The 25,506-nt window shown below is 39.1% G+C and overlaps 1 long non-coding RNA gene across 1 annotated transcript; it reads right to left on the reverse strand.

Moving 5' to 3' along the window:
* Positions 1-11,463: 11,463 nt before the first annotated feature.
* Positions 11,464-14,764, reverse strand: LOC146444242 (uncharacterized). Its single transcript, XR_014849807.1, has 2 exons — positions 14,458-14,764; positions 11,464-11,984 (listed from the first exon to the last, which is right to left on the reverse strand). It is a non-coding gene; the product is annotated as an uncharacterized LOC146444242 (long non-coding RNA).
* Between the last annotated feature and the right edge of the window lie 10,742 nt (positions 14,765-25,506).

Below are 25,506 nucleotides of genomic sequence, written 5' to 3' on the forward strand. Positions count from 1 at the left end.
GTGCTGTGCTGTGCTGGCTGCCCGATATCCACACCCAGGCTCTGCCCCTGCCGTGTCCCCAGCAGCCTTTCCCCGCTGGGGCGACAGGGGTGACGCCTGTCGCTGTCCCAGCCACCACATCACTCTTGCAGGGCGCCTCTGCAGCCGAGTGTAAAATTAACCACTGTCTCTGTGTGCCCAGGGCCAGCTTCAAAGCCCTTTGAAAATGTGGGGATGTTTCTACCCACTTCAAAGGGCCCTGGCTCATGAGCGTGCAGCACAAGGTGCACCAGTTAATTTTTAAACTCCCATTACCTGAAAACTTCTTGTAAAGTGTACCAGAGCATGGGGCCGGGGACGAGCTTGCTGGAACACTTGACAAGGCACAGATGAACAACTGGGATTAAGAATTTCTTTCTTTGCTATTTATCTTTTAATGCCATGCACATGCCTTGTAATCATTTACCTGTGTTTTCTGCCGTCCTGCACATTTAGTGCTTGGTTGTTCCCCTTACAACACCTCGCCCAGCAATCCACAGGACCCAGTGAGCTCTGCAGGGCTTTCCAGAGCTGATGCTCCATTTCTGAGAAGCCCAAGAATTTAGAAACTCTTGGCATACTTGAGTCAGAACTGCACCACCACATGGGCAGCTCTGCAGCAAGCTGCTGCTGCCGAGGACAGTCCATGGGCAGTGTGCTCACTTGTCAGGGTGCTGGGCAGCTATCCCTCTCTGCCCTCCTGCCTCCCTGTCTCTTGCATGCTCCCAAAATATCTCCCCTACTGCTGCTTGAGGTCTTTACTGCCACAGGATGGTTACTGGCAGGATGAGAAGTTTTTCAGCAATGAGCAAAGGCTGCTACTTTATTTGGCTTTGGTTTGTGAGATGTATGAAGATATAATGTGAGATTAAACAAACAAACCCAAAGAAAACACCTTACCTTTATTTACTTTTCCAGGAGAACTTAGTGTCTTTGTTTCATCCACAGTCCTCTACATCCCTAATTTTACATCTCAGTTCCAATAGGAATAAAATAAAGTTAAAACCAAAAAAAATAATTTGAAAAGAAGTGTTTAATGTAGTGAAGATAGGCAAAGAGCATTTTATTTATAAAGCAAGGAATAAATAAACATACATCTGAATTGAATTGGAGAGTAGTCTCCCAAAGGAAATAGCGGAAATCAATTTGCTTGAATAATTTAAAACTAGGCTGGACAAAGCACTTAATAATATATAGCAGAAAAGAAGCCTGCCTTGGCAGGAGATGGAGTTGATGACTTAATCGATCTTTTCCCTCTCTAGTTTGTATTATTTTATGGTTTATTACTGTGGATGACTCAATATTAAAAACAATGCTTATTTTCTTACAACTGCTTGCCAGAGGACAGTGTATGGCCATGCCATTATACTTTATTAATTATCCCCACTTACCAGAAAGGCACTGGAGGTGCTAAGCGGTTTTTAGGAATGAAATATTGTGCGAATGTCTCTGTTTTAGGGCTGCGTATGTAAGAAGAGTGGCAAAGCCTTCTATCAGCTCCATCCTACAAAAGGCATCATGTATGTCACATATCACTATCATGCTTTTTCCATCATCACAAATTACAGCGAAATTCTTTGTGGAGTCTTTTCAAAAGCATTGAAATTGTGTTTGTATCCCTAAAGGTAAAACTCACTTTTCTTTAACACAGTGTAGTGTCACAGAGCTCTGTGAGAGAGGGAAATACACAGTCTGAATGGCTTCTGAAGTGGGCCCTAGATAAAAGATCAAGTTCACTTTGGAGGTGTTTATAAATGACATTAAAAGTGATTGGCACCCGTTGTTTATCTTATTTGGTCATAAAGGAACTTCACACCTCCTTACATAAAACACACTGAGAAGCATGTGGGCAGATATTCCACTACAGATTTAGGGAGCGTTTACTGGACATTGGGTAAGTCAGAAGGTACATTACTAGGGAAAGAACAGACATAAACCAAAATGTATACAACTATTACTTCACTTGACATGAAAGCTGTACTATTAAGAAAACAGACAAACACTGATCAGATACACACAAATGACAAATATAGGAAAGCCTTCCTTGGTTTGGCAGCTGGATTAGATGAACTCTAGGAGACATACAGAGGAGAAAAAGACTCAGTTTAGAGAGGGGGAGATGGGATACACAATATAAAAATATCTAAATATAAAAAAGAAAAATTCCATAGCATCTTCTACACATTTTTCTATGCAAGAGCAATGGACTTTCAGAGATGAAAGCATAAGTTAGAGACATTGAGAATCTAATAGAACACGGAAGAACTGGAATATTTTGCTTGGATAGTATAAAAATCTACAACAGATGTCAGACAAACATCCATTTAGAATGATTTAGGTGTATTTGATATTGCTTAGGGCCAAAGTACACCACATGATTTCTTCACAGTCCTTTCATCCCTGCTGTTTATGAATTTGTGAATTAATGGAGAAGGCAAGTGTGGAAAGAAAAATCCTGGGAGGATACTTACAACAGGGCTTATGAGATTGGCGCGGAAAAGCCTTGCATGCAATTATTTATAGGATTGCCTAGTTTTTACATTTGTCATGCAACTAAAAAAAGACAGAACTTGGCATTTTGGAAACATTACAAAATTTTTTCAATTGTCACATTTGGCATTGTAATCCAGAGCATGGACAAAGCATGAGTGCCAGAAAGATGCATTTACAGAGATACTGAGAAGTCTGTGGTAGTTCTAATCTGAGGATCCAAATGCTCCTGGACTTTAGCAATAGCAGCAAAAGTTTTGTCAGTGCTTTTTGAGCATGCTAATGCATATTGGCTTGTGGCAGAAGGCACATTCCACTCACAAATAGTCTAAATCATTCCATTTTAATATCTGGGTTACCACAGAGGAAAGTCCTCTTAGCTTCTTGGTTATTTCTGCTCCATAAACCTTCAATATAACTTTAGGCTATCAGAGTTTCACATCTACAAATGCCTGAAAAAGGCTGGAAAGAAGCAGTACCAGAATCAGTACCTTTCATCCATATTTTCAGAAGATCAAAACAAAAATGTAGTAGCACCTATGATGAAGAAGCAAGATACTAGCTATATCTAAAGATAATAGATCTGATTTTGCCATTGCTAAAAGCTGTTTGCAGTTTCTTTTTGAAGTTTATATCCTGCTTTGATAATAATCCACATAAACAGGTATCTGTCCTGGTGAGAATATGGGCTTTTTCTACTCCTTCCTCATGCACTGAAAAATTTGTGGATTTTTTTTTTCCCTTTACATGGGATTTATGTTTTCCACTGTTTTATTGCTCTCCTTTTAGTTCGCTGTGTTCTCTCACTGGAAGGCACAGCACAAATTACTGAATACAGGCCATTCCCTGATCAGAGCAGCCACCCTTTACCAATATCAACAAGCAGAACTACCATAGTGATGAACTCCATAAAGTGAAGCAGAAAACACATCTCAGAATGCCATCCATTCTCTGCTGTGCCAAAAGGCTCTGGTTCATTGTTCCCCACAGCTCTGCTAATATTTTTTAGCAGCTACTTTTACTAGCCAAGGCTGAGATATTTGGAGAGTTCCTTGGGCAAAATAAAACAGTTGGTGGAACAAACAACTTTGAACAGTGTCACTCTTATTTTCCAGATCTCTTATTTTCCCCCTATACCCTCTAAAGCCTTTGCAATATTAACCTCTTGTTAAAGCTGCACTTCACAAAATTATTTGGCTGTTGATGTTCCAGTCCCATAGGGTTCAAAGCCCATTAATAGCAGCAAAACTAACTGGGCTTTTCTGGAGTCACATGTTCACAGCCAGCCTTCTGTGTTATTATTTTTCCCTTTCCTTTCCTTTCCTTTCCTTTCCTTTCCTTTCCTTTCCTTTCCTTTCCTTTCCTTTCCTTTCCTTTCCTTTCCTTTCCTTTCCTTTCCTTTCCTTTCCTTTCCTTTCCTTTCCTTTCCTTTCCTTTCCTTTCCTTTCCTTCTTTCCTTTCCTTTCCTTTCCTTTCCTTTCCTTTCCTTTCCTTTCCTTTCCTTTCCTTTCCTTTCCTTTCCTTTCCTTTCCTTTCCTTTCCTCTTTCCTTTCCTTTCCTTTCCTTTCCTTTCCTTTCCTTTCCTTTCCTTTCCTTTCCTTTCCTTTCCTTTCCTTTCCTTTCCCCTTTCCTTTCCTTTCCTTCCTTTCCTTTCCCTTCTACTGTAAGAAAATGACCTGTATCAAATTTGTTGAAATTTGCAAAGCAGACTTCCAGAGATCACCAGGGTCCCCCTCTGATGATGCAGAGGAGAGTAGGTAACGGAGGAGATTAAATTCATCAGAATCAACTGTCCCTTCTTAGCTGTGCATCAGAAATCCCTGTGAGAACTCCACGTACCCCAGAACCCGAGGGGAAAGGAGGCTTTGCTCATGAGTCCCAAGCACAAGCTGCCTGTGGCTCCCGGGCATGGCAGTGACCCAGTGTGGGTGAGTGCTGGGGGCAACAGGATGGAATCCCCAGGAAAACATGGAAAACACCCTGCAGCCTCTGATGGTTTTCTCCTGGAGATGGGGGTATAGATAACTTGGAGATCTGCATTTCAGATGCTTGAAACATGTTGGTGACATGTGATTTACACTCTAACAAGCCTCTTATCTCTTCTTTTAGATCAAAAGTAACAAGACATCAAAAACTGTCTGTGCTGTAGTGTTCAATTTACAAGTTTGAACAAGTCATTTTGGCTGCTCTGATTTTGATGAAAATAAGGAACAGCCAAACATAGCCTATCAAAACCAGACCAAAACACAACACAACAATAAAAAACTACTTCATGCTTCCAAACAAAAATTAATCAAACAAAAACCAAAACCAAAACAAAACCAACCCAAACAACCAAAAACCTCAAAACAAACAAGAAAACCCAAACTAAAATAAAAACAAAAGCAAAACCAACCAAACAAAAAATTTTATGTCTGTCTTGTGTTTGGAAATGTGTGTGAAAGAGAGGCGCCAGGGCAAAAATCTCCTTATTATAATGAAGTATTTCTCCAAATGTTATCTAATGAACAAGCTTGGCAGGAATATAGGATGGTTCTATATTCACTTTATATCATTACCACATAGCTGCAGCTTCCGAAGGATGCTAAACAAATATAGGAAATGGGAATTATTTCCCAACTTTTTTCTTCCTATACATGAAATGTTCAATCACAATTCATTTTGGAATTGAAGTCCATTTATTTCTTGTTATGTATAAGGCACCGGTAGTGACATTTGATCAGATACAATATACTAATTCAGATGAAGCACTTTATTTGGGTTTAGGTTAATTAATTAAGTAAAAAAAAGACTGAGATGGCCCCAGATAAACTAATACTTCTAGGTCCAACATTGTTGTAAGTACTGTAGCACTGGGTGCTGTGGTAGTTAATTTTTATGTCTGTGGAGCCATTTCTGACTTGATTTTGTGCAATGTTCACCCATAAGCTGCAAAAACAATGCCCACTCTACAGGAAGAAACTTATTTTTTCTAAAATATAGAACATTAACTTTTAAGCTGCTGAAAGAAAGTGTGATTATCAAGCACTCAGCACTGCCAAGTCCACCATTAAACCATGTCCCCAAATGTCACATTTAGACATCTTTTAAATACTTCCAGGGATGGTGACTCAACCACTACCCTGTACAGCCTGGTCCAATCCTTGACAACCATTTCCATGAAGAAATTTTTCCCAATATCTGATCTAAAACTCCCATGGCACGACTTGAGGCCATTTCTTCTTGCTCTATGGCATGCTACCTGGGAGAAGAGGCCAATCCCCACCTCGACAGAACCTCCTTTCAGGCAGATGTAGAGAGCAATAATGTCTCATCTCAGCCCCCTTCTCCAGGCTGGACACCCCCAGCTCCATCAGCTGCTTCTCACAGGACTTGTGCTCCAGACCCTTCCCCAGCTCCATTGCCCTTGTCCAGACAAACTCTAGCACCTCAGTGTCTTTCTTGTCATGAGGGGCCCAAAATTGAGCACAGGATGTGAGGTGTGGCCTCACCAGTGCTGAGTACAGGGGACAATCACTGCCCTCATCCTGCTGGCCACAATTGATGGTAAAGGCCAGGATGTCATTGGCCTTCTTGGCCACCTGGCACACAATGGCTCATGTTCAGCCACTGTCACCAGCACCCCCAGGTCCTTTTCCCTGGAGTAGTTTTTCAGCCACACTTTCCCCAACCTTTAGCAGTGCCTGGGGTTGCTGTGACCCAAGCACAGGACTCAGGACTTGGCCTTGCTGCACCTCACACAATTGGCCTCAGCCCATCAATCCAGCCTGTCCAGGTCCCTCTGCAGAGCCTTTCTGCCCTCCAGCAGATCAACACACACCACCAGCTTGGTGTCATCCTACAAACTGACTGAGGATGCCCTTGGTCCCCTCATCCAGATCCTTTTAAAGACATTAAACAGGACAGGCCCCAGTCCTGAGCCCTGGGGAGCACTGCTAGCGCCCAGCCACCAGCTGGATTAGGTCCATTCCCCACCACTCTCTGGATCCAGCCATCCAGCCAGTTTTTCACCCAGCCAAGAGCACACCCATCCAGGCCATGAACAGCCAGTTTCTTCAGGAGAATGATGCTGTGGGAAATGGTTTCAAAGGCTTTACTAAAGTCCAGGCAGACAACATATATAGCCTCTTCCCTCTCTGCTAAGCAGGTCACTTTGTCATAGAAGGAGATTGGGTCAGTCAAGCAGGACCATTGTCCAGAAATTTTCAGGGAGTAAACAGTAAAAATTTTAACAATGTTCGCCCTCTTTAGCAAACATTTGCTAATAGATTTCACAATAACAATACGTGTTTTCAGGATAAAATCACATGCAAATGAAACGTTATATTCTGTGTGGGAACACCAACAGTTTTCCATCTTCACTAAGGATGGGCTGGACACAAACTTTTTTTGCTGAAGTTACTAAATCATATTGCATGTTTCCGTGTTGACAGGTCTGGACTTCTTCCAGAATGCTATTGATACAGAAGGCTGCGTAATTTCTGACACTGGCTAATTTTTGAACAATGTTGTTTATCTGTCTTTTGGAGACACAACTGTGTGACTGATGGTGTTATTTTATCAACAAGACATATTAATTTTATACTTTGCATGTGCAGCGCGGCAGGGTATCAAAATGACTACCCAGATAACCATGAAAACTGAGTTGTTTGATTAGTCTAAACTCTTGGAATTCTTTAAAAAATACTTCTCCTGGCTTGTCCCTCCCTGATTCCATTCACTGCCTTCTTTCCTTTCGTATAGAGAGCAACGGTTTTCCAGGCAGGAGTTATAACATGGCCCAAGAGTCTCTTTAGCTAATTAACTTCTCTCCATAGCCTACATGTTGCCAAATGAGGTCTCAGGAGTGAACAAGGAGTTTTCCTTTTAGTGCTTTGAATAAAATTGAAGTTTAAAATAATAACAATTTTACACCACCTATTTTTTGCACTTCTTTTGAGCAGAAGAATTTCCAGATAAAGCCTCTTCTTAAAACTTAATTTGAGGAGAAATTTTTGGTGAATGCCATGCTTGATGCAAGACTCATCACAATGTTGCTCATTGTTGAGTTTTGATTAATGTTCCCACTCAATTGCTGACTCACTCTCTTTCCAGCATGTGCAAATATTTGGTTTCTTTCTTTTTCTGGAGTATGTTCTGTAGAGCCCACTGTTGTAGTATCCAAGCAAATTTTCAACATCAACAAAAATATTACCAATACATTAGATCTTTCATGACATCCTTTTTTTAAGGGTCTGAGACTGCTCAACCTAACTATCTCAGCATCCACACTAAACAACTAAGTGCTATTCTGTTGCATTTCTCAGGAAAGAGAACAGTGGCATAAAGCACTGAGGAAACCCTTAGTTCAGTCTGTGGCTGCAGAGTAAATCAGAAGTGATGTATAACCTCCATCCATACCAAAGGCAGAGCTGAGGTCTGCAATCCTTACAGAGACAGCTTTACAAAACTTATTTACAGTCAAATATTTGATGCTAAGAAAAACGAACCAGTTGAGATAAATTTCTTAATGTCTGTTAATCTAATGCAGGTTTTCCAGCAGTTCAACCACATCCAGGAATAAATCAGCGTTCCTTTCCTTGCGAGTCTTTTTTTTTTTTTTAATATTTTAAAATAAAGCTTCTTTAGGCTGGCTGTAATATAAAACTCATTCTTGATGAGCATGTTGAAAATAGAACATCATTCTCCAGCTTGATAGTGAAGCAGACATCTGGTGCTCTTTTGCTACTTTATGCTTTTCAATAAACTTTCAAAGACTGCAAGATATGGCTTAACACAAACTGCCCTTTTGGAAAGTCTAGAGGAAGAATCTTTCAAAGTCAAATGACCCCCTGGGTCCCTAAAATCTCATATAATGGCCATGAAGTCCCTCTTCTGGCTGCTTTTCCCTTTCTTCTAGCTCCCTTCTTCATCTGCATCTTTCCTAATTGTCTCAGCAAAGAGTACTTATGCTTCAAGAGTACCCCAGATTTTCCCAGAACAGAGCTGAAACCAAGAGAATAACCTTGTTTTACCGCTGTGATCCTCAGGGTGCTGAATGTATATAGTTTTGTATTTCTTGAGGCTCTCCCTGGAAAATCTAAATACCCATGCATACACTGAACTTCAAATGCAAAAAGAAACAGGTCGAAAGCCCTTCATCATAGAAAGGCACCTCTTTTTTCTTTTTTCCCCCCCTAAAATCAATGGTTTCTACATGAATCTTTTTCCAAATCAGTATAAAATTACAGTCCAGCCTCCACAAACACTCTTGCTTGAAATGTCCTGTCCCTTGTTCCCTAATCTGTAATACCCAGATTAGAAATAACAACCAACAAAATAAAAATTACTTCTCACCCCCTGCCCTCCACAAAACAAAGTGTCTTTATAACACAGTAACTTTTATTGCTAAAGCCAAGGACAAACACAGATTTCTGCTAATTAGAAGCCGTTATGAATCGTTTCTCAGAAAAGCCTCTGGAAGACATGGCTTGACTGCTCTCTGGAATCAGCCATGGCTCCCAGTGTCTTGGGCCTGGCAGAGAGCCTTCCCTGTTACTCAATAATCACTAGGCATTTCTTCATGCCCTGGCCCCTGTGAAGAACACGCTGTTATTCTCTGATGCACAGGAGGTGCATATTACAGCACTGTTAAGGTGCTGTGGTTTATATTTTCACTGAGTATTTGGGTGGAGAATGCTTTGTTGTTATTCAGTCACCTTGAAATCACTCTTAATGCATGTCAAGTTAACCAAAGATGTGAATAAAAGCATTCATTCATGGAAACCAAGCAGATCAGGCATCCTAAAAGGCTTACAAAAGACAAAGGTGAAGAAAAGAGAGGAAGAGTGCACTTTATCTAAGCTGTGGGCTGGCTGAGGGAGAGCATTGCGTAGGCAGTGTGACCACACTCAGTAGGACCATTTCTGGATTGCCACCAGGCTGATTACTGAGGTACAGACCAGGTATTGCTCATCTATATTCTAGCTGCCAAAGATCCAGAATGCTTCTGTGTTGTCTTTTTCTTCAGGATCTCCTCAGTCTGACACACAGCAGCCCACAGGCAAGAAATCAATGACTGCTTGAAGATGCTACCACCCTTGGAGACAACTGGGGCTCCCCATCTAGTGTCCTGGCACTTACCTTCCTCTGTAACCCCTGTGTCTCCTGGGTTGCAATAACTGCAGCTGGTCAGGCACTACCCAGATCCTCCCACCCACATCCCAACAGAAGTGAAAGAGATGAACTCTGACATGAGGAGGACTATGCTTTGAGGCAGGGAGTTGCAGGAGGAGATACCTTTAATGTATTGCAATATGGCAGCTTCCATAAGAAAGGAAATAATGATTCACTCCATGGGCCATGTGGCTCAGTTTTTTCTCTCTCTCTCTCAAAAGCCAGAAATAGATCCATTTGAAAAATGAGTCAAAGCAAACTCAATTTTCTGTCCTGCAGCAATTCTTTCCTAGCTATGATTTGCATCTCAACTGATTTCTTTGAAGTCACTTGAAATCAAGTGATTCACTTTGTGGCTTATTTAGTAACTCCCAGGATCTCCCTTCCAGGTACTTGGTCTGTCCCTCCTGAACCTACACAAATTTCATGCAACATGGAGTTCCTGTGTGGTACTGGAAGAGGCAGCGATTCAGCCCTTCTGATTCTACAATGGGCAGAATGTATATGGGGATGTTATATGCCTGCATATAGCTGTTGGCCCACGATTTTATTCTGATACTGATCACTTTTCTGATGTGACTGCAGGATGAAGACATTGCATGCCAATGCTTGACAGCTATAATACCAGGAAACAGCAGCAGTGAAAAACTGCTATGCTATGAACTACCTGAGCAGCTCCACTTATTCTTCAGTGTTTAGATAAACTGATTTTGAGTATTCATCTATATAAACCAGAAGTGACTACAGTAGTACCTATTTACCACAAAGGGGCACTTTTAAAACAAATTAGTATTTCTAAAGCATTCAGGCATTTATAAATCCTATAGAATTTCCTGTGGGAGACCTATTTTTAGAAAGCTGAAAGCATGTAGTGAAATAAAAGGCAAACACTGTACAGACTACCATAACCTGTTGTACTCAGTGCAACCTTAATATTTGCTTTCTCAGTATTATTCTGAGGAGTTTATCAATAACAGAGATTCATCCAAGTTATATGATTCTGACCTGGATCCAAATGTAGCTGAAATCTGGGGTAGCTCAGGTGCATGGTTTCTAAAGAATTGTCAGCAATACTGTGCTGCTCTCTCCCAGCAAATATGGAGTGAAAGACATATGGAACTTCAAGAGTCAAAATAGAACTCCACTGACACCATGACAAAGCAGAGGGGTATGTGCTGGTGTTGAAATTCAATAGAAGAGATAAAGGTATAAAATCAATTTTGATGCCATCTTTTTAATTTAGATATTAATATTTCTGTCTTCAGCCTTTCTCTTAGGACTGGGCCATGCTCTAGTATAGTGCTTGTAATAATTTAGAACAGGGCTATTAAATCTATTATATATTATGTCTTTCTTATAAAATGAATGTTAATATAAAATATACCCAAAATGTCTCATTATCTGAACATGGAAATCCTAGATTAAAATCATACTTGAAAGGTGAACACCTCATTCCAGAAGAGAATAATGTAGATATTTCTAAGTATATAAATTAAATTCACATGTCTAAGAACAGCTCCAGTTTTTCAGACCTGTCCTGGTGTCATCATTTTCTCTATATACTGCTTTTTCAAAAATTCCTAAGCAGTTTCACCACCAGCAATAAGCCTTACAAATAATTTGCTCCATTGTATGTCATTAGTGTGCCAGTAGCCTGCAGAAACTGAGCCTTAAGCATACATTTTGCACATTTCAACTGTTAATAAACTTAACCTTTAAACTCTTTGAATTTAGCTGAGCCATTGATTGGGTCATTGGCTGGGACATCTACAAAATTCAGCCAATATTTTCAAGGCAGAGTTATAATTTTTAAGACTTTATTTTGAGAGTGAGACACCTGAACAAAGTCTGAGGTCCAAGAAATGCTGAGTACACAGTAATCAAACTCTTCCCTTTCCTGTATTGGGAATTTGAGTCCTATAATAACCCCCTGAAATTTCTTAGCACTTTAATATTGGGATAGTGATGTTGCCTACCAGACTGTGATGGTACAGAGCATGATCCATGCTCCAAAAATATTAATTATTTTGCTTGTGTAAGGTCACAGAATTCATTAGACAGCATTTTTATGTGTCACTTATTTGAGAAGGTACCTCTAAAATGGGCAAGTTTTCCAGAAATTCATTTATATCCTAAGCTTCATAGCAAAAGAAGTTTCCCTTTGCAGGAGAAGATAAAATGTGGACTCTTGGTGGCACAGAAATAATCTTCTTGTTAAAGGTCAGTTTTATACAGGTTTGTTGGTATTTTCTTGCATAAGGAACTTCAGTGCATCTTCACTTGTTAGCATTGATCAGTGTGAAAAGGGAGTGTGCATATTTCTGAAAAAAAAGCAAAACCAGAAGATATAACAGAAATAAATGGCATTCAGTTTGCAGTAAGAACTGCTTTAAAAGTAGTTCAACATAATTCTGTTTAGGTCTACCACACACCCTCACTGTCACTTGTGGGAAACCACTATTTTGCAATTAATTTTCACATCTGCCCACAGATAAAGAAAATATTTATCCATGTGTGGGATGACATCTTGAGATTTCTGTGTGAAAGGGATTGTTCAGATGCATGTAATATTTTTCTTCCAGCATATATGATGCCATTTGTTCCACAATTACTTCCTCATCAAAAATTCCAGAAACTTTTGTGGGCAGCTTTTTCTTTGGCTCTGGTCTGTAAGAAGTGTTGCTCCTGATGCTCCTGCACGTCTTTGGGCAATGAATTCACCTCTCTCAGTGGAGTCACATATATAAGGGTGGCTGATATACACAGTGGCTGGCAAGACAAAGGCATGGCCTTGGCATTCAATACTTCCATGCTTCCCTCATGCTTTTCCACAGAATGTGTGCAATTTTGCTCTAAGCAAACAGCACCTGCATTTCCCTCTGCTTTGTCCGGGGTCTTGCTAAGGCACTGTGTAACACTAGGAAGGTTGCCAAGTTTGCCTCCAGCCAAGGCTACTTTGACAGACCCCTCTGGACTTCATTTGCTCAGGTGCAGCCCTGAGCAGAGAGGGACATTAACAGCTCTTGTACCTTGAGCTGTCAGCCGAGCTCTGTGAAGGGATCTGAACTCCAGTGAGAGAGAGATGCTAAAAAATTGCAAGGGTTACTGCAGATGGGAAAAATTCCAGGAGAGTGCATGTACATATTACATATATATTATACATATGCAGTGAGTGGAAAGACTTAAAGAACTTCAGCAAGCTTTTGATTAGATCCTACTTTTTTTTTTAAACTTTGGATACAAAGCTTTTGCTAGTACAAGGTAAACTGGGGTAAGTATTTCCTGTGACTCACTGAAAAGTAAATGAGCTATTTAATGCAACTGCTATGTTCATTTCAATGGATATAATCTAACACCAGCTTAACTACATTGGGGGAATTGCATAAATCACTGCTGAGCTAGAAGGAACTGATAAGATAATTGCTAAAACACCATTTACAGGAAAGTAGTCTGTGTGAAAAAGCAGTGTTGGATTGATGTTTATTTAATTGCTGTGTGACTTTAGTTCTGGACCCTTGTTCATTAGCCTCACCTGCCTAATTTAAATAATGAGATGCTGCATGCTTTTCTGTGTCACAGAGAACATTACCATATGCTGGTGGCAATATAGAAGGAAATGCTCAAGATGTAGTTAAGTGTGCAGTAACAATGCTCCTAAAAACTAGGATTTTTGAGCTAAAAGGATGTTCCACTTTTAATGAAACACAGAAAAACTCATAACTGAATTTCTGTACCTTCTACCACAGCTACAGAATAATAATGAAATAAGAAAAAGTTCAAAATATCCTTAAAAAAACCCCCTGCAAACCCAAACATGGGACCCAAGGTGACAATGACTTCTCTGGATTATTACAATGGAAGATTGAAATTCTTTTTTGGCATCCTACATTCATAACACATAACCAGATATGTATAGGTCAGTTTGATACATTCTGGCAATGCAAACAGAAGTCAAAAGCATTTTCATTTAAGCCTTGTCTCTCAAACAAAAATCATAGAATTGCTTGCAAGAGGAATAATAAAGTGCAACCAAAGTTCTTAAAATGTAGGTGAGTTATAAAGCTACAAAAAACTGCTCCTTTTGCTAATTTAAGTGAAACCTGAGCCACTAAAAACCTAGAAAAATGTCAAGGTCAAATTGCCAATAGCTTCGATTAGCAATGAAAAAGGGACACAAGAACTGGCTAATGGTACAAGGACATCAAATATTAAAAAGGAGCTATTGATTTCAATGTGCTATTGCTAAAACTAAGTAGCAGTAGCTATTGATCAAATGGTAGCCTGTATGTTTCTGACAATGTATCCACCAAACTATTAGTATTTATCTGATTTTCCCAGTTGTCTTGTAAATGCTACTTATTCTGTATTGTTTTGGATTATTTTTATTTTTTATTTTCCCTTCTTTTTTTTTTTTTAATCTGGGTTTTAAAAACATCATAAAGTATGAGAATGAATATACCAACCAGTTTGTAAATCATGACATGGTAATTTATATTTCTGGGTTTAGGAATATGTAAAAAAGAGAGAAAATAATATGCATTATTCTAGGGACACCTTTTTAATATTCCAGTTCCCAAGGAGAGGCATCAATGTGTAAATATATCCTAGGTGCAAGGATGTGCATCTTTGAGCTGTGAGGATACATGGCTTTGCCACACACTGGAGATTTCTCCAGGAAGACAAGCAACAGGAGATGGGAAGTCCTTCCAGGAAGATGAGATATCCCTTTGGTTGTTCCCAGGGGCTTGGACTGCAGGAAGTGGGAATAAGTAAAGAGAATAACCCTGAGCTTACCTCCTGGCTGGTGTTCCTCCACTCCATTCCAAAATTAGATGTTTTCAGCAGAAATGCACACCTGCAGGACTTCACTGCCAGCTTGTACAAGAAATGCACAAGCCAGGGACACTTGCACATCATAAGAAGAAGAAATAATGCTTCCAAGCACAAGGTTTAGCTGGAAAGGAGGTCATTCAAGGGTGCAGTTATTCCCCAGATAAGAATACTGTGTGTTTGTCCTTCAGCCTCGTGCCTCTTCTCTGGGTAGCTACAAAACAAATAGATGAAAGTCACCTTTCTGATAGACTGAACCTCTTGACCATTACAGGATAAAATTACTCACTGCAGTGATTTCTGTGGGTTTAATTCTTTGCACAGATATGGAAGAATTAAGGATAATCTAGTTTTATTCTTGATGAAAACATCAGTGGAAATTATAGATGAACCAAACTGCAGCAAGTGCTAATCCTATTTTCCACTGACTAAATTTGGTGTACTGTACATCAGCTTCAAATAAGTTGTATAATTACACAAAATCAAGTGTTGCAATAAATAAGCTCAGATGTTTAACTAGTCACTGCGAGTCACTGATGTTTTCATTAAAACAGAAAAAATAAAGATTTAATCCAAATTAAAACGAAAAAAATATCCTTTACAAATCATGATGGCTTCTAATTAGAATAGAACAATGAGCATAACACCCTTGGTGAGGGCTGGAGCTGTCAACAGAAACCTTTATGAGCTATTCTGCAACACACTGTTAAAATTCAAGATTTTCTAAGTGGAAAACTTCACGTGGAAAACCATGTGTTTTCCTAGTAGTAGTTCGTCTCCCTGGAATCTTACTAATGAGTTGTGATTGCAAACTGAGTCATCTTTAGGGCCTAACATTTCAGTTGGTGCTAAGTAATTTATAAGCTGTTTTAGGAATCATCCAATGCAAACATTAGAAAAAACGCACAGACTGCATATTCCTATTATTCTTGGTAACTAAACTGGAAACATCATGGAAGAAAACTACTGATAAGAGAAATTCAGTTGTACTAGAAAATTCATGGCAGCAGTTTCATAATATGAAAATGCAGATAATTTCACAGGGGAGTGTAGGTACTGATTGCCAGAAAGGGGATGTTTCGTGTGATTCCAGAATCAAAGAAAATTAATCAGTATTTTAAACACCAACACCTTCTAGAAGCAAGATGAGCATTATACTCAGGGGCACTTAATGCATTATTAGGTCTGTGACTCAGTGAATCTCTCAGATAATTATTTGCAATTCTACATGGCATTTTTGTGGCTTTACTTTGTAACCTCTAAACTTGAGACTCTGAGGATTTTTTTGCACACTTATTTTATACCATAATGATGATAAGAGTCTTTGTGGGGTGCTGAAATGCAAAAATCAATGTACTTAAGGAAAATAAGTAGAAATAGAATACTAATATAAGAGTGGATTTAAGCACTGGAGAAAGTAGTATAAAAATAGTTTCACACTAGCAGTCATGCAGAAGAGATGAGCTGTCTTGTAAGTCCATTAACTCTGTGACTCAGTGAATCAGATAAGTATCTAGAACTCTACATAACATTCAGTGACTTCTTACTTTCTTACCATATCCACTAAAATAACTATTTTACTCTAGGTATTTTTAGCATCCTTTCCCTCCCAAGAGTGATACAACAAGTATATAATGTAGAAATCAATGAGGAAGCAAAATACTCATTTCAGATTCACGTTTGCCATCATTAGCTGATTTGCAGTTGTGGTACAGAGACTGCTGTGATGAGAGTAGAGGTGGAACAATCTTGTTAGGAATAAAATCAGAAGTGGTTTAGTGTGGTATATTAAAATGTGGGTGCATGTACAGAAGTAGAAAAAAGGTGTTTCATTTTCATATAATAAAAGTCTGCAAACACATTCCTGCATTTTACCTTGACTTTGAAGTGAAGGCAAAATTAAGAAACTAAAGGGTTAGTTGGGTTTCAGAAGAAATGTTCTGTGATATTCATGGTACAGTACATCAAATATAAAGAGTTACATGGGCATCAGTGAGTGCAGCATGCAGGCAGACCAGGGCATGAAGCAAATAAAAGTTTCGGTTTTGCCATGGATCACTCCACAAAAAAGATGAAGATGATTTACCCCAAGGTGCACCAAGGGAAAGTGGTCCACAGGTCATGGCACTGTGCTTGGGTAGCTGAGAGATTCACAGTGACAACTTTTTGACTGGCACATCCTAAATGGCAAATGAAGTCTTGGACAGGATGTACTCAGGGAAAGATGTGCCAAGCTTCTCAGAGAAGCTTCTCAGAACAAGCTCTGCAGAGCCAACATTTTTTGGTGAGACTGAATTTGTGTATTCACTCACATTGTGTCATTTCTGGTGGTGTCCTGTGCAGAGCCAGGAGCCAAACTTGATGAACCTTGTGTGTCCCTTCCAGTTTAGGATATTCTGTGATTCTATGTTGCTATTCTATTCCTTTCTGGCTCAGCAGAGACCTTTTCCCTGCCGGATGATGCAGAGCACATTCATCTTTTCCCCCAGACTGAGTGGCACAGTAGAGCCAGCTAGAATGCATAGAAAAAGGTCTGCCTCTGTTCTGTGCAACACTGTCACCTGCCTGTGCTGGACTCCCATCCTTCTCAAAATTATCTTCAGATATGTTTCTGCCATTTCCCCTTTGTCCTCACCACTGCCATGCCTCCCAGAGGCACAGTCTGTGGCTCAACAGTCCTTGCACACAGAAATTCAATCGAGGTGATCACTGCCTGGCACACAGGAGTCCCTAAAGGTGAGTCATGCTGCAGAGGCACACCTTTTCTTTTATCAGCTGTTCTTACCCTCTAGGGCATTAAATATTAATTAAAGCTGTTGTTTGTTTGTGTGTTTTTCATACAAAATAGTATGGATGAGCAAAGTATTTTGTGGGAAACGTTTGCTGAGGAAAATCAGTAATTTTTCAGGATACTGCAAACCTAAACAATTACTTGTTTTGACTGAAAATATTTGGGGATAACGAAAAAGTATTTGTACTTTTTAAAAGACTTGGTGAATATTTCTGATGTTCTGACACATGGACTACCAAGTTTCTCTCCCAGTTGCTACCAAATAATGCAGAACAGTAAAAAATATGGGAAAAACCCCATTAATTTGGACACAAATTAATTCACCTAAAAAAGAGGACATAATCTTTGTGTGTGTATCCACCTTAATAAACAGCAGCCATTTTGCAGAAATCTCTGTGGGATTATCCAGGGAATTTGTTGTAACCTGTGGTTAATGATTGATCATCTTCCTATGTAAAACTGCAAGTTGCATGACTTGGTGAATAGCATATAGGAGAAGAATGTAATAAGTAAATATTTAGCCACTAGCTTATTATTTACATTCATATCATGTTGAGCAAACAGTACTGTGTACCAACTGCCACTTCCTTAATAAGGAAAAAAGGTAGTAAAGCCAATAAAAGGTGATTTTTATTACTGAATAGGTTGCATGTTTTTCACGCTTTAGCTTCACTTATTATATGAAGACTTTTCTACTACTGCATAGTTTAGGTACCGCCTTTGTTTGCAGTGCAGTTTGTATACTTTTCTTGAAAAGTGTTGGAAAAAATCTGTGAAGGACTCATCTTAAAAAATAAGTGAGGATTTAAGAATTACATCCAAGTATATAAAAATAAGTGTCCGAGAAATGTTCTGGGCACTTTACCTTTTGATGTTCCCTGTTAAATGTTGTTTCCAGCATACAATCTGTGTGCTTTAAAATGTTACATGCTGTTATTATGAAAACAAAGAGATCTACAATGATCTCATTGCATGATTTATAATTTTAAATGTAACCACAGATGCTTCATTTTCTGAAGATCCTCCTGAGAATCAAAACACAAGAAGTTGACCTTAGCACCTGCACCCAACCACAGCCTTGGAAATATGTGTCATTATATAATCAACATGAGCAAGCCATTTAGTCAAAATTGGGAACACCCAAATAGGCTGTGCACACTCAGATGGAAAGACAAAAAGCATGGGTATTGGTGTGTTATAAAACACACACAATTTATTTTTTACATAGAATAAAATGCTGAAAATCCTCTTTTAAACAACTTGGGTTGTGACTTAGACTTCTTTTACAGTAGAATGTAACTTTAGATATATTATGATTCGCAAACAGTGTTCTGTTTTACAGAGTACCTGCTCTAATGTATTGTAACATTCAGCAACAAGAAACTCAAGAATGCAGTTTTGCTGATTATTCAGTATTTAATAAACATCCTTCCTGTTTTGTCCCGCTTTAAAGCTCTTAGATATCTGGGCAGTCAACTGGAAAATATTGTTAGACATATGTGACTAATCATTAATCACCATTAACAGTGAAGAACCAATGGAGAAATAAGATACACTTTGAAAAAAAAAACACAACCTGAAATTTATTTCCTAAGATCTTTGGCACAAGATTTAAGGACAACAAAATGTGTTTACAGTGATCATGGTGAACCTGTGAATTATTCACAGGTACCTTCCTACCTGTGTGAATTATTCACAGGTAGGAAGAACATTTTTTTTCTAGAAACCCAACCTCCTAAGTCTCATCAGGATGAAAACCTCCCAGGCAGACCTGACAGTAACAACAGTGTCCTGTGTGTTCAGCACTTATCTCAATTTGCTTGGCTTAGCTCAGTGGGAGTGTGAGCCATCCCAGCTGGGGAAAGAGCTGCATCCTGATCTGACCAGGAGTGCAGCTGACCTGCCTAAAATCTGCTGGACTAAACATCATCCCCAAGCAAGCACCAGCTGATGATCACCTACCTTCAGTTTAACTAGTGCTTAACAGGAGCTACTGCCTGGTGAATGAGAACAGTGCCAGGGAAACACTTGAGCTAAAACTTTAGATAAGAAAGCATGAAAGATAAGAAAAACTGGCAAAGAAAGACCAGGAAGATATAGGTTAAGGTCACATGATAAGACCAGTGATAGCACAAAGCCAGTTACTGAGTAGCCTGCCCAAGGTGAAAAGATTTCCCACCACTTTTTTCCTTCTCTTTCCAGAGAGATTTTTAAAATAAATCTTCCAGTGCTAAGCTGGAATAGTGTTTGGGTTTTCTTGGAGCCACACTGGTATTTAATTTCCCATATCCCCAACTCCATTACACTGTGTTAGCTTTTCATTTACTTGAGTTGGCCTAAAAATATAGAGGTGATTATTTTCTTTCAAATTGTTAGCTGAATGCTTCTTAATGGAATAAAAGTGTTGCAGACTTGAGGTATTTTAGGCCAGGTTTCCTACAATATTTCTTCCTGAAATGTCACATTTCTGTATGCCCTTGAAGAAACACTGGAAGAATTTGTTTATATAAAATTTTTGAGGACCATCTTCTTCCAGTTTTGGCTGATCGGGTAAAGAGAAAAATCTGTAGAAAGGACTGTCACTCAGATCTTGGCACAAATTGTTTACTTTTGAACAGCTTTCTCACCACTCAGTTTCTGCTCCATAATGCATTTGAAACTCTGTGGGTCATGGTGAGTTTGACTTCTTTATTATAAGTAATATTTTATTGCAGTGATCCATTGTTGCTGTCTACTTAGCCACGGGCTATCTCATTGTTTATATGTTTATGCCAAGCTGATTACAACGCTATGTCACATTACAGCTTAGCATAACAACTTAAAAGGTTTAAAAGCAAAAAACCCCCACTCCTTGGATTTCTTCAACCAGGCAAACACCGTTGATGATTTTTACATTCTCATTTCTGTGGACTTTTTTTGCAGTTGATGCAGACAAAAGTACACTGAGTTCCTTTCCTGAGGCTGTCAGGAAAGCTGGGATGAGAAGCCCCTCAGGCTGTTTCCCCATTCACCCAGCTGCCCTGTGGCCATGCTGTGGCTGATGGGGACTGTCCCTTCCTTCCCTGTTGCCCAGGCTGTGGTTTCCCACTGTAACACCTGTGCTGGCATCAGCAGTCATGCAGCACATGGTCGACTGGCTTCAAGCCTCTCCTCTGAGTGCCACTCTACAGACGTTTAGTGTTTTATGAGCTCATTTTCAGCTTTGTTCATGAGCTGCTCCATCTCTCCCTGTGGCTGGACACTGGCTGGTGCATCTCTGTGAACTGCCCCGAGCAGAAGTGAAGCCCAGACCCAGCGATGAGTGTGTGGAATTCTGGCCACAAGGCCACCAGGGAGGGCTCTGGCTGATGCTAAGTAGGTGTTGAAAAGGCCTGGTTTGTTTGGGGGGGTGCGTGGGCTGGCCACAGTTTCCAAGGTCTGGGACACCACGCCCTGGGGCTGCTTTTGCGAAGGCAGCAGCTGCGCCGTCCAAGGCAAACGGAATAAGATGCAGCTGCTGCGTCCAGTGGCAAGCTCTGCTCTGCCACTCCTTAATGCATCCCAGAGACTGCTGCAGCTCCCCAGGCTTTGGAAAACATGTTCCTAACTCAGATATGATACACTGACTCTGGGCGCTTATCAAATGTTGATTCACTTCGAGTCACGGATACATGTTGAATAAATTAATTCATTTATTCATTACAAATACAGGAAATTGCTGCTTATTACAGATGCAATTGTCTTTTAGTCTTGTCATTTATCCTTTTGCATTGTCTACAAACCTTAAATATCTCAGCCCGTATGACAGAGATTTACAATGCATTGAAAACAAGGCTCTTTTTAAGGCAATCAGCTTGGGGGATATAGAAACCACAGACTTAATTTCTTTTATTGTGTCCTGTAATATAGAACAGTCAAATTAGTTTTATATTTTTTTCATTAAAAAAAAAAAATCTCCCCAGCTCTAAAAGTTTCTCTGCCAAATGTTATAGTATACTTAAAAAAACACCTCAAAATAAGTATTTATTATGGAAAGACTGATACACCATTGCTAAAAATTCCAGTGGTTCTGCTCTTATATTACTTCTCTTTCCAAATGAAATGGTCTCATCAAGATTATTGAAGTTGAACATTGACTATGTTTAATTTGCAAAGTTCTGGAGTAAAATATCCAGTTTAACAGAGCAGCTGAAGTCTCACTCTCCTAAAATCATTGAAAGGCTGGAGTTTTGCAGCTGTGTTTGTGACGTGGAAATTTTAATAGCTTTAGAGAAACAAGAACTGAAGTTGACACATTTGAGTTGTAAATACGATTTGATAATTATAGTGCCTGTGATCTCATGTAATAGTTTTTCCTTCTTATTGCAACATTTTTGTATCAATATTTTTATGTTGGCTCTCAGCTTTATTTACATATTCTGATGTAACCAGAAAACACTACTAAGTCTCTGAAAACATTTTTCCTTTGGTAATTATGGGATGCTTTACTTTAACCTAATCAGATTGCAGACCCAAATTGCTTAGTTTCAGAAATGGAAAATTCTTCTTATAAATTTTTACTGGTCATAATGGATTCTGCTGGTAACTTGTTAGGAAATAAACTGCATTTTAGCAACTACTATTTTATTTAGTAGAAAGCTGCGGCCCTTAGAATTCAGATGTTCTGGCATGGTAAGATCTAGGTTAAATTATATATATTTTTGAATTTCCAATCAGACAATCACTTTCCCTATACTTTTCCAGTGTGATCATAATAAGCCATGAAATACCTCTCCTTCTTTTATGTTCTTGGGAACTTTTGCAGAGATCAAGAAAGATGCAGTACATGTAATATTCCCAAAAGGAATTATATTGTCTTCTTATTTTACCAAAATGTCAATTACGTAAAATTATGGTTATTATTCCTAAATTATAGAAATCAAAGACATAATTTAAAGCTGTTCTGAACCACCCCCATCTTTAGTAGCCCCCTCTGCAGCTGGAACTGCTGATGGTGCTCAGAAGCGAAAGCACCACAAATCTTCTATGAGGTTTCTTCTACTATTTTCATTTATGTTGAATTATGTCAAGGTGCATTTTGATAAAAATTGAAAAATAGTTAACATGCCTAAAAGTGACTTTAAGTACTATGATCATTGAGTGATTTTTCTAAAATAGTGGACTAAATTAAAAGTAAGATTATAAAAATATTTTTTTTAATTTTAAAATTATTGATTTATTAAACAATGTGTACATGTAGTTAGGTAACTGCAACAATTATTTCAGAACACCATGTCTTACAGGAACCATAGGTCCAATCTTACCATCCTTTACTTCTTTATTGATTGAAGAGGTAAAAATAAAAAGTTTCTTCTTTTTTTCCCTAAAGATTTCTTTACAATGCTACATCAAATAGAGGCCTTTAAAAATATCTGATTGTTTCACCATTATTTATTGCTGGCTTTAAATAACATCCAGGTAGCTCACATGACTAGTTATTTCCCTTTCATGTGCATCTGATGAGCTGGTGGAACTGAAATGTCCTTCTATGGGCTGGGTAGTTTAAATCTTCTCAGTCCTAAAATCCTGAAAATCATAAAATTAAGGAAAAAATACATCCAATTTTCAGAATTTCCAATGTCATATTCCTACAATAGAATAGACTTAGGCATTCACATCTGGGTTGAGATGTCTGAGTCAAACAGCTTCTTTCTTTTTGCATAGGAGAAGGTCAACAGCAAGAATGAGCATTTGCCATTTCAAAGATCCACCTTTGTTTAGATGCCTGAAATCAGGCATCAAATTTAGGCACACAGACGTGAAAACTCAGATCAATGTTCAGCAGAGTATGTTATTTCGCCCTGCGAGAACTACCATGGTGCTTACCTTGCCCATTTTATTTTAGAAGAGTGTCTGGTTTACCAGGTAAAAACACCAAAAGAGCTTGACTTGTTTTGACATTCTTGCATATCTCACACTGAAAAACAGTTCTGCTTCATCTTTGGATCAGGTCAATAGTTCTTTTGCTTGGCTAATAGGCACAAGAGATCATAGAAATACCTGCATATTATTGTTGTAGAAATGAATTCTACTGAGGGCAGGGGCAGAATTTATCCTCTATGTAACACACAAATTCCTCAATCTCCTAAAAACACTATAACTAATTCAAGATGGTAGGGTTTAGTTAGGTTTTTGAGTACAATCTCTAAGCAGACAATATACATTACATCTGCAGTTAGGTCATTATTCGGCCACTTGAAAAATCTTATGCTGTTGTCCAAGAAAAATCAGATGTGAAATCATCCAATTATTCAAAAAATGTTAGCAGTTATCTTGGCACCATTAGATATCACTAAGCCAAGAAGATGTCATAATTGGAATACACTGGAAATAAACTAATTGGTATTTTGTGCAGATCCCAGGTTAGTTTCACAATACCTCTTGGAATACTCATCAGTATTGGAAAAAGAGCTTGCAAATTACACTTCTTAAAAACTTTAATTTAGAAGACAAGGAAGTCATCAAAACATAAAAAACCCATTAATTAAGAAAAAAATAGCCCAGTTTATACTGACTGTAGATCTTCTGTATAGGAATTCTAGGTATTTACATCGCCTTATGCTGAAGTTTGATGTGAGTTTTTTTAAACTCTGACAACAATTCCAGTCCTGCGGTAAAGCTTCCCTCCCTAGATACTTCTTGAACTACTGTGTCCAGGCCTGCCTCCCTTGACCATGGTCTTAAACCATGTAGGTAAGATCTTGTTGCTTCTGGAACTTGGCATCAATCCATATGCTGATCACCTCATCTGGGAAGTGTACCTCTTCTCAGAGGGGACTGACTGGCTTCCCAGTGCTGTGCTTCTGCCTAGAGACAATAGATGCCTGTGGAACAAAACAGGAGGCTGCAGTAGCTTCTCTACCCTCACAACATTCAGTACTTTGTGGACTACAAACATGGGAGTAAAGGGGAACTTTCTTCCAGAACCTCCTTATCTCTGGTAGCCTTCTTGCCTCTGATTTGCCCCAACCTGTTTTTCTTATCCCAGTGGCTCCTTGTCTTTAATCCTTTCTGCTTTTGATTTCTTGTGTACATACTGCATGGGCAGGGCTGTGCATGAGAAAATGCATTACTAATGTTGGTCTTTACCTTCCCAGGTATGATGTGATGATTCAGATATTATAAAAATAGGCTTTGCAGAAGTTTCATGTGTTCATTTCCAACAAATCATGTCTCACTTCAGCAAGAAGCAGAATCCACACAGAATTACAATCTACCCACATACAGTGGGGTAGAGTTCTATGGGTACAGACCAGAATTCCCAGGTTCTGGGAGCTCCTGGAAACAGTCTCTGTCTTGTAAAGTATAAGAAATGCATTGTGATGCTGAGAGGAGAGGAGAGGAGAGGAGAGGAGAGGAGAGGAGAGGAGAGGAGAGGAGAGGAGAGGAGAGGAGAGGAGAGGAGAGGAGAGGAGAGGAGAGAAGAAGAGAAGAGAAGAGAAGAGAAGAGAAGAGAAGAGAAGAGAAGAGAAGAGAAGAGAAGAGAAGAGAAGAGAAGAGAAGAGAAGAGAAGAGAAGAGAAGAGAAGAGAAGAGAAGAGAAGAGAAGAGAGAAGCCCCTGACATATATAGTCTTTATACATGTCATTTGAAACGTGAATTAATTAAAACATTTTCAATAGTTCCCATGAGCATTTTACTTATGCCTGTGGTCACAAACTGAAAGACAGGCTCAGATTATCAATAATCTTCCCATGCTTTTATCACAAATATTTTAGTTTTAAAATCTATCTATTCTACTTATTAACCTAGCAATATGTATTTCCAGCATCTTAGTATGACATGGTCAGTTGTTTCTGATTTGTGACCTTACTTTGGGAACCACTGACTTAAGCAATCAAACGAAGACCCAGATGTCTTCAGACAGGAAGCCTGAACAACACATATTTTCTGCTTCCACTTTTGTCTCACTGAAGTCAAATGAACGAAAACCCTCTCAAATGCCACCATTTCACAGAAAACAGAAGTACATTAAGTGGAAAGGCATGGTAAAAACTGTGATATTCTAAGTGTCTTCTTTTTAACTACCCCATGATCTAGACCACAGTGTCTTACACAAGAAAATGTACTTTTGTTCTGTTTTTTGGATGTCCAGATATTAGTAAACTTGTTCTACTCATCATCAGGTCCTGCCCAACTTTTCCTTCCATGCAGATGACTAAGTTTCTCAGTAAACCCAGTTTGCAACGGGGTTTGCAACTCGGG

This window comes from Lichenostomus cassidix, chromosome 1 (genome assembly GCF_008360975.1).
Source record: "Lichenostomus cassidix isolate B80296 chromosome 1, HeHo_3.0, whole genome shotgun sequence".
NCBI lineage: Eukaryota > Metazoa > Chordata > Aves > Passeriformes > Meliphagidae > Lichenostomus > Lichenostomus cassidix.